This window comes from Schistocerca nitens, chromosome 4 (genome assembly GCF_023898315.1).
Source record: "Schistocerca nitens isolate TAMUIC-IGC-003100 chromosome 4, iqSchNite1.1, whole genome shotgun sequence".
Classification (NCBI taxonomy): domain Eukaryota; kingdom Metazoa; phylum Arthropoda; class Insecta; order Orthoptera; family Acrididae; genus Schistocerca; species Schistocerca nitens.
Window position 1 is genome coordinate 343,881,794 of NC_064617.1, and position 7,137 is coordinate 343,888,930.

Below are 7,137 nucleotides of genomic sequence, written 5' to 3' on the forward strand. Positions count from 1 at the left end.
TTTGGCTATGTCCGATGTAGAGCACGAGGTTTCAGAAACAATTCCAGAAACTCACACAGGAACTAAAGATATGGAAATTACCCACAAACCACTGTGAGAATTCCAGACTGATCGTATTGCTATCTCTGGGAGGAACACTAAAGAAGTCCTCAATGAAAAATTCTTCGAGTTATACTACCACTTATAACAAATCAAGGTAAAATTTCAGCCAAACAGAAAGCGGAAAAGAGTAACCCAGATTTTCTGAAATGTTCCCCGAGTACCTAGAAATCAACAAGAACAAAATAACTGGAGAAACCTGCTGGATGGATACCAGAAACTGGCCTGAATTCGCAGAGAAAGTAAAGCAAACAATAAAATTCGGTCAGCCCCGAGAAAAAGAGACAACATAGGCTGTGGAACATCACATGCCATCAAGCTGTCGAATCTGGGATTAAAACATGGAATAATTTCAACAGTCATAAGACAACAGGAAGGTAGAAAAAATTCGCAGAGGTACGGAAGAACGTCGTTAGCATTATTCGATAATACGAGGCTCAACGGAAATGACTTTACGAAGAGCAACACTCGCAATCTTTACGAGGCCTTCAGAGAAAATTTAGCTTTCTACTGACCTCCTGGCTGAGCTTCCAACGATATGACGGATTCCTGGAAAGCACTACAAAAAATAATTGTGACATTCTAGTCAAATATTCTAGTACCCTCCTCAATTGCGGAGCGCCATATGAACAATTCCAGTTTGCAAAACCAGCACCAAATCCTTATTCGCTTCCAGCCTCATATGAAGAAATAGTGAACATAATCAAATCATTTAAAATAATAGAGCAAATGGCGAGGATGGAATTACTGGAGGATAATAAGAAACTAGACAACAAAACCACAAGACAAAATAATCACTGAATAATATCAGAAGACTGGGAAACAGAAGAAACCCCCAAAAAATGGTAGAGGATCTTGATACCATCCGTCCATAAGAAAGGAGACAAAACAAATCCGAATGGTTAGAGGAATCACTTCTTCCAGTAACGTATAAAATTCTCTCTAAAGCTTTGCTGAATCGACTGGAGCAGCAGTTGGACCCACAAATTTGCGAGTATCAGGCGGGCTTCAGGGAACGGAGATCCTGTACTGAACAGGTCTGGATAACCAAAACCATACTATAAAGCCGGCCGGTGTGGCCATGCGGTTCTAGGCGCTTCAGTCCGGAACCGCGCGACTGCTACGGACGCAGGTTAGAATCCTGCCTCGGGCATGGATGTGTGTGATGTCCTTAGGTTAGTTAGGTTTAAGTTCAAAATGGTTCAAATGGCTCTGAGCACTATGGGACTCAACTGCTGTGGTCATCAGTCCCCTAGAACTTAGAACTACTTAAACCTAACTAACCTAAGGACATCACACACATCCATGCCCGAGGCAGGATTCGAACCTGCGAGCGTAGCAGTCGCACGGTTCCGGACTGCGCGCCTAGATAGGTTTAAGTAGTTCTAAGTTCTAGGGGACTGATGACCTCAGATGCTAAGTCCCTTAGTGCTCAGAGCCATTTGAACCATACTATAAAGAAGACGCTACCGGAACACTACAGTCACATTTGTGGAGTTTAAAAAGAATTACGATCCTGTTGACAGAGAAATAGCCCGGAAGAATTAGGATTCGGTAGAAGACCAGAGCTATCATCCGGGAAACATTATCAGGAACCACCACAAAAATAAAATTCGTGGGAGAAATCTCAAACTTATTTAAAATTTGCGCGGGAGTCCGACAAGTATATGACTTATCAACACTCTCGTTCAACATCGTATTCGTAAAAAATAAACCGAGAATGGGAAAACTAAGTCAAATGTATCTAAATTGGAAAAGTGTAAGGGAAAATTATCTGTGAAATGCTTGGCCTTTGAAGATTACATGGCTATATTAATGATCAACAAATATGAAGCCAAACTAGCAGTAGATAATCTGCACGAGTTCTCCTATAAAGCCGGACTCCAAAGTTGCTATGAAAAAACTCATGGAGACCAGTTCAAGAGGGAAATTCCCACAACAAAGTAAGTTATGGAAAAATTTCACAGCTCATTCACTTCAAATATTTACGGGAAACCATACAAACCACAGGACTGAACACAATCTCCAACTCAGACAGAATACGCAGACTGCAAAAGGCGTACAAGCTGGCATGGAATCGCTAACAGCAAAAGAGCAAGTCTCAACAAAAGAAACAACAGGGAAAAACTGAACAGACGAAAGGAAGAAAAAACACGGTGAATTTTATTAATGAAGAGGTTTCGTGAAGAAAAGAAAATAAGAAAAGAAACTGAAACTGATTGACTGGCGCCCACGGGCTCTCCTAAAAGGGAATAATAACTATAATAAATGGGAATAAGAGCAATAAAACTTCTCTTTCTGTACCAAAGCAAAACCACAAACATTTCGCGCAGATACGACAAAACCCGTACATTATATATATATATCAGGATCAATAACTTCCCACATGTCTTGTGCATAACTTTGTTACTATTGAATGTAACTGGGCTTGTATATATATTTGTTTCACATTCGTTGAAAACTGGTGTTACAGTATGACGACATTAAAATGTTCGACGAGGATGGGATTCGAACCCACGCGTGCAGAGCACATTGGATTAGCAGTCCAACGCCTTAACCACTCGGCCACCTCGTCACGGCAGGCAAGCGCCTCACAGAATGAGAGATCCGAAACACGCGAAGCTATGTCACGTACGCGGTAGCTAGTACTGAGTATTAGAAATGATTCGCTCCTCCCTGATTTGTCTAGTTCATAAGGAAACATCACACGAGGGGAAAGCCACTGAGTATTACCTCGTCCCACGACACTCGTTCCGTGTAACAGAACTACTCAGCAAAACATTTTACTTTCACATGAAAATATTAAATGGTTGCAGGTGGAGTGTACTACTGTCATCGAAGTACGGGTCGACGGCCGATCTTACACTGTTAGAAATGGGGCACTGAGTGTCTACACATATACAAATACGTGTGCAAAGCATTGCACTCCTTTTTTCGATTGGAAACGACGTTACGACCATTAAGATCGTTAAATGAGATTTATGTTGCTATGGATTTTACGTAGTTCAATATACGTACAGATAAATATTATCTCGGGAGTGTGAATAAGACACCATGTTTACGAAAGAGCATACGAATCCTTCCTAATAATGTAAGTAACACTATCTCGTTGAGACGAAGACAAATGCGGAGTTTGGTGTGACTCTCAATCGGTTAAATGCACTGCGAGCCTTCGAAATAGTTGTGAACATTTTCCTAGTAACATTCTGCAAAACAAATTAAGGTTTTCCACCACCATGCTCTACGAAACATGTCGTCCACAAGTTCCCTATCGCAACTGCAGACACTGATCATGAAACAAAAGGCATGGCGACAACGTGGGAAGTAGACATATGCATATTAACAAATACTGACGCTTATAATTGTGCAACGCTTTAAAATATCATCGTTTTGACGTAAACGTTCACAAGTGACTTGCAGAAGTTCTCTTATCACTCTTTAAATCGTCGGATTACCGTTCTTCCCTGACTCGTTTGCAACATACAGTAGTCCGTACAGGTATTCGGCTGCCTGCTGCTGACTTTTCACCACCTATTACCAATTAACTATCAAATGCTGGTGCTTACTCTCCCATCATTTGTACCCATAGTTTCCAAAGTTCAGCCTTGGCTCTTGTGTGCATTAAGCGAGAATGTTACGCTTAGCTTACCAAGAGGTAAAGTACATTTTTCTCGATATGTGTTTTCCTCTTAGGCCGTCATCTACCGCAACCTCAGTAGAACGTAAAACCAGTCCAAGTTGCAAATTTTTACTTTTTATTCATTCGAAGACTAGTTTCGGGCCCAGACCCCTTTTTCATATCATCATAACAAAGTCGAAAATAGTATTTCCGAAGATGTCAAAAGTGTACAACGAACATTTTGTAATGACACATACCGACGCAGAGACATACAATACCTTAAAGGCTGCGCCAAAGATTAAATTGAGAGGCATGTAGATTATAATCTTTGTAATGTTCACATTGGATTCTCTTTTGTTTCATACTCCAAGAAGGAGCTAAGAGACACTTTCGATTGTTGCCTTGTGGAGGATGGACGTAATTTTTGGAGTGTGCGGAAAGGCAGCCATATAGTTAGTAATTATGGTTTGTGCGACGAGCACAGCAAGTCTTATTGTGAGAAGTATCTAAGTTTTAAGAGAATTATTTAAAGTGACGTAGCATTGTATTTCCTTGGTTTCCACCGTCTTCGTGAAGTGAACCGATGCCGACCCAGGAAGATACACACGGTCAACAAAGAGAAGAACACCGATGGCGACTAATGAATTAATACTGTGGTGGAAGGACGAATTTTACGTCTAAGGTGAGAACTCTGAATAAATCAACAATGACGTAGAATTCAAAAATGTAATTAATCGGAATGGTAAATTATATTACAGGCATATTTCACGCAGCACTGAATTTGTCCGCATTCAAGCCGGTCAATACAGTCCGTAAAAAAAGCCCTTCAAAATTTCTAAAGTTACAGTTCCATGTCCGTAATTTTTCCTCTTTTCAAAAAACATATTTAATTCTTTTTATTTATTTCGCCACAATTCACAGTGCATATCTGTGTGCACTGTAAATGGTCATTGCACATTTTTGACATCTTCGGAAACGCCATTTTCAACGATTATGATGATCTGAAAACGGGTGTCGGCCCCAAACCGATCATCAAATGAATGAAAGATTAATATTTGCAACTTGGACTGGTTTCTCGTCCTACTGATTAACAGAAGCTGTTGACCCAAGCTATTCCAGCGTGACGGAAGTTCGTACATATCGTTACCTGTTCACACAGTTATAAGCTGTGTCACAAATATTTGACAACTACTTTTCTATGCAGTAAACCATTAAATTTTATGTATCATTTTTGCCAAGAATATACTTTTGTTCGTAAAATCGACGAACATATCTACGACTGTATTTACAGAATGACCCGGTTGTCCACAACATGAACTGTAGTGCGACGGTAAACTGGTTTGATGAGCACGCACATCAGAATCAATGGGTAATTTGATGTAAACGAGAAACCAAATGAAATGCACACCGAAGCACACAGACGAAGTTTGCGTTACCAAATTACGTCATATAGAGCCATGCTTGCCACTTTTTTCCTAGCAAAACCTGAACAGAATATAATGACTGCGCTAAAACAGGCGTTACGTGGCAACAGTGTTTCACGAAATAACCGGATGGTACCTGCATTGCAACAGTCTTTCTTTCTTTGCCCACCTGAAGATGAACACTAACTTATCTAAATTTGTTGTGGCGCTACAATGAACCTAAGCATAATTTTTTTTTTTTAAAGTGGGTGAAAACTGGTCGCCATATTTCCAACCTATATTTAGAAGCAGAGTGAGTGGCGGAGATAGCCGGCACGGTAGCTCAGCGTGTTTTGGCTCTATTTTTACGAATGTCGCCCTCTTATGTCGATTCCCGTACTCTACCCTGACGCTGTTTACTACCCGAGGACGGTACACAGCTCTGTCACGTGGATCACAGGTCACGCGATTCATCATTTATTTGGAGGTGGTGTCATAGAACTAATGGTTTTTTGGAACTATTTAAACGATCGTCATTGTGCTATTGTGAAGAACCGCAAGTGCAGTCAATACTTTCGAACTTCTTGCGGAGCATTTTCCACGATCCGGCCCGTAGCTGCATTATTCATCGCAGGAGATAAATTTTATACATACACACAAGGAGATGAACATTACAAGAAGACATACCACGAAAATGAGGCGGCGGCGTCCGTGAGTATCGACGCCGCATGTGCGTGTTACAGAAGTGTAGCTTTTGTTTATTTTTCTTTCATTCAGACAGCCAGCCGCGGTGGTCTCGCGGTTCTAGGCGCGCAGTCCGGAACCGTGCGACTGCTACGGTCGCAGGTTCGAATCCTGCCTCGGGCATGGATGTGTGTGATGTCCTTAGGTTAGTTAGGTTTAAGTAGTTCTAAGTTCTAGGGGACTGATAACCACAGCAGTTGAGTCCCATAGTGCTCAGAGCCATTTGAACCATTTTTTTTTTCTTTCAGACAAGTCATGGAAAAGGCAAAATTACTATTTGTCAATAAAGGCCATTTACCCCTTCCATATGGATCCTGTTTGGTTACGGAGACATCGTGGTCAGGCCTCGTACAATGACCCCTGCCCACTTTACACCCGAGACCATACCTTCTATTCCTTAAAAAAAAGGAAAGAAACGTTAAAAAAGCCTGTTCGGTGAGAGGGTTAGCTGCCCTCAGTAATAAAAAACTTAGTGAATGGATCAACGGTGAACTTGAAAGGATTTCAAGGGACGTCCGCCCCGAACAAATGCAACGAATAATAAACAAAATGAGGATATAGGACTGCCACGCGGGCGAGCCGTGTCCAAACCTACCTTGCGCTTTCTTTTCCTCTGTTCGCTTTGTTCAAAACTTTGTCTCTGTCATGGTGTAACGTCCATTTGCAACATCGAGGTGTAAGGCAGTGTCCTATAATGGCGGTTGATTCTGCGCAACTACTCTTAACTAGCAGCTGAAGGAAAGCGGCTTTCGAACGCGAACCGCAAACATTCCATGACAGGCGACAGGTCAACCGCATCCTCCACCAGAAACATGTTTAGTGTTTCATACCCGGCATTAGTGACAGTACGTGTGTCATATTGATAAGAATCTCTTATCGACGCAACTACTTTGTCCGCCTGATGAGTCAGTGAAATATGCCTTCCTGTCCGATTTAGGCATTCGTACGAATATGAATGTGAATGTGATGACTCAAAGGAAATGATGAAAACAATAGTTTGTCATACAAGCAGCAACAAATGAAGGCAAGTTTCACAATCACACAATTTATCTGTGCTCTGTCGTAACACATATTTTTATTATTTTTGAAGTTGTGTTCCGTCTCCCATGTTGTAACATAATTCACACCTGTTTATTTGTTGTTTTCATTTCTGTGAGACGTCTATGTAGTATCTCGCCTGCTTTCACTATTCACCACAGTTAGTTGCAACGGTAACGTATTCTTAACACATGACTCATATTCTACAACCAATGTATAGTACGGCAACTGCCA

The 7,137-nt window shown here is 41.3% G+C and overlaps 1 non-coding gene across 1 annotated transcript; it reads right to left on the minus strand.

Annotated features, from left to right (window-relative positions):
• Window positions 1–2,592: 2,592 nt before the first annotated feature.
• Trnas-gcu (transfer RNA serine (anticodon GCU)) lies at window positions 2,593–2,674 on the minus strand. Its single transcript has one exon. It is a non-coding gene; the product is annotated as a tRNA-Ser (tRNA).
• Window positions 2,675–7,137: the final 4,463 nt, after the last annotated feature.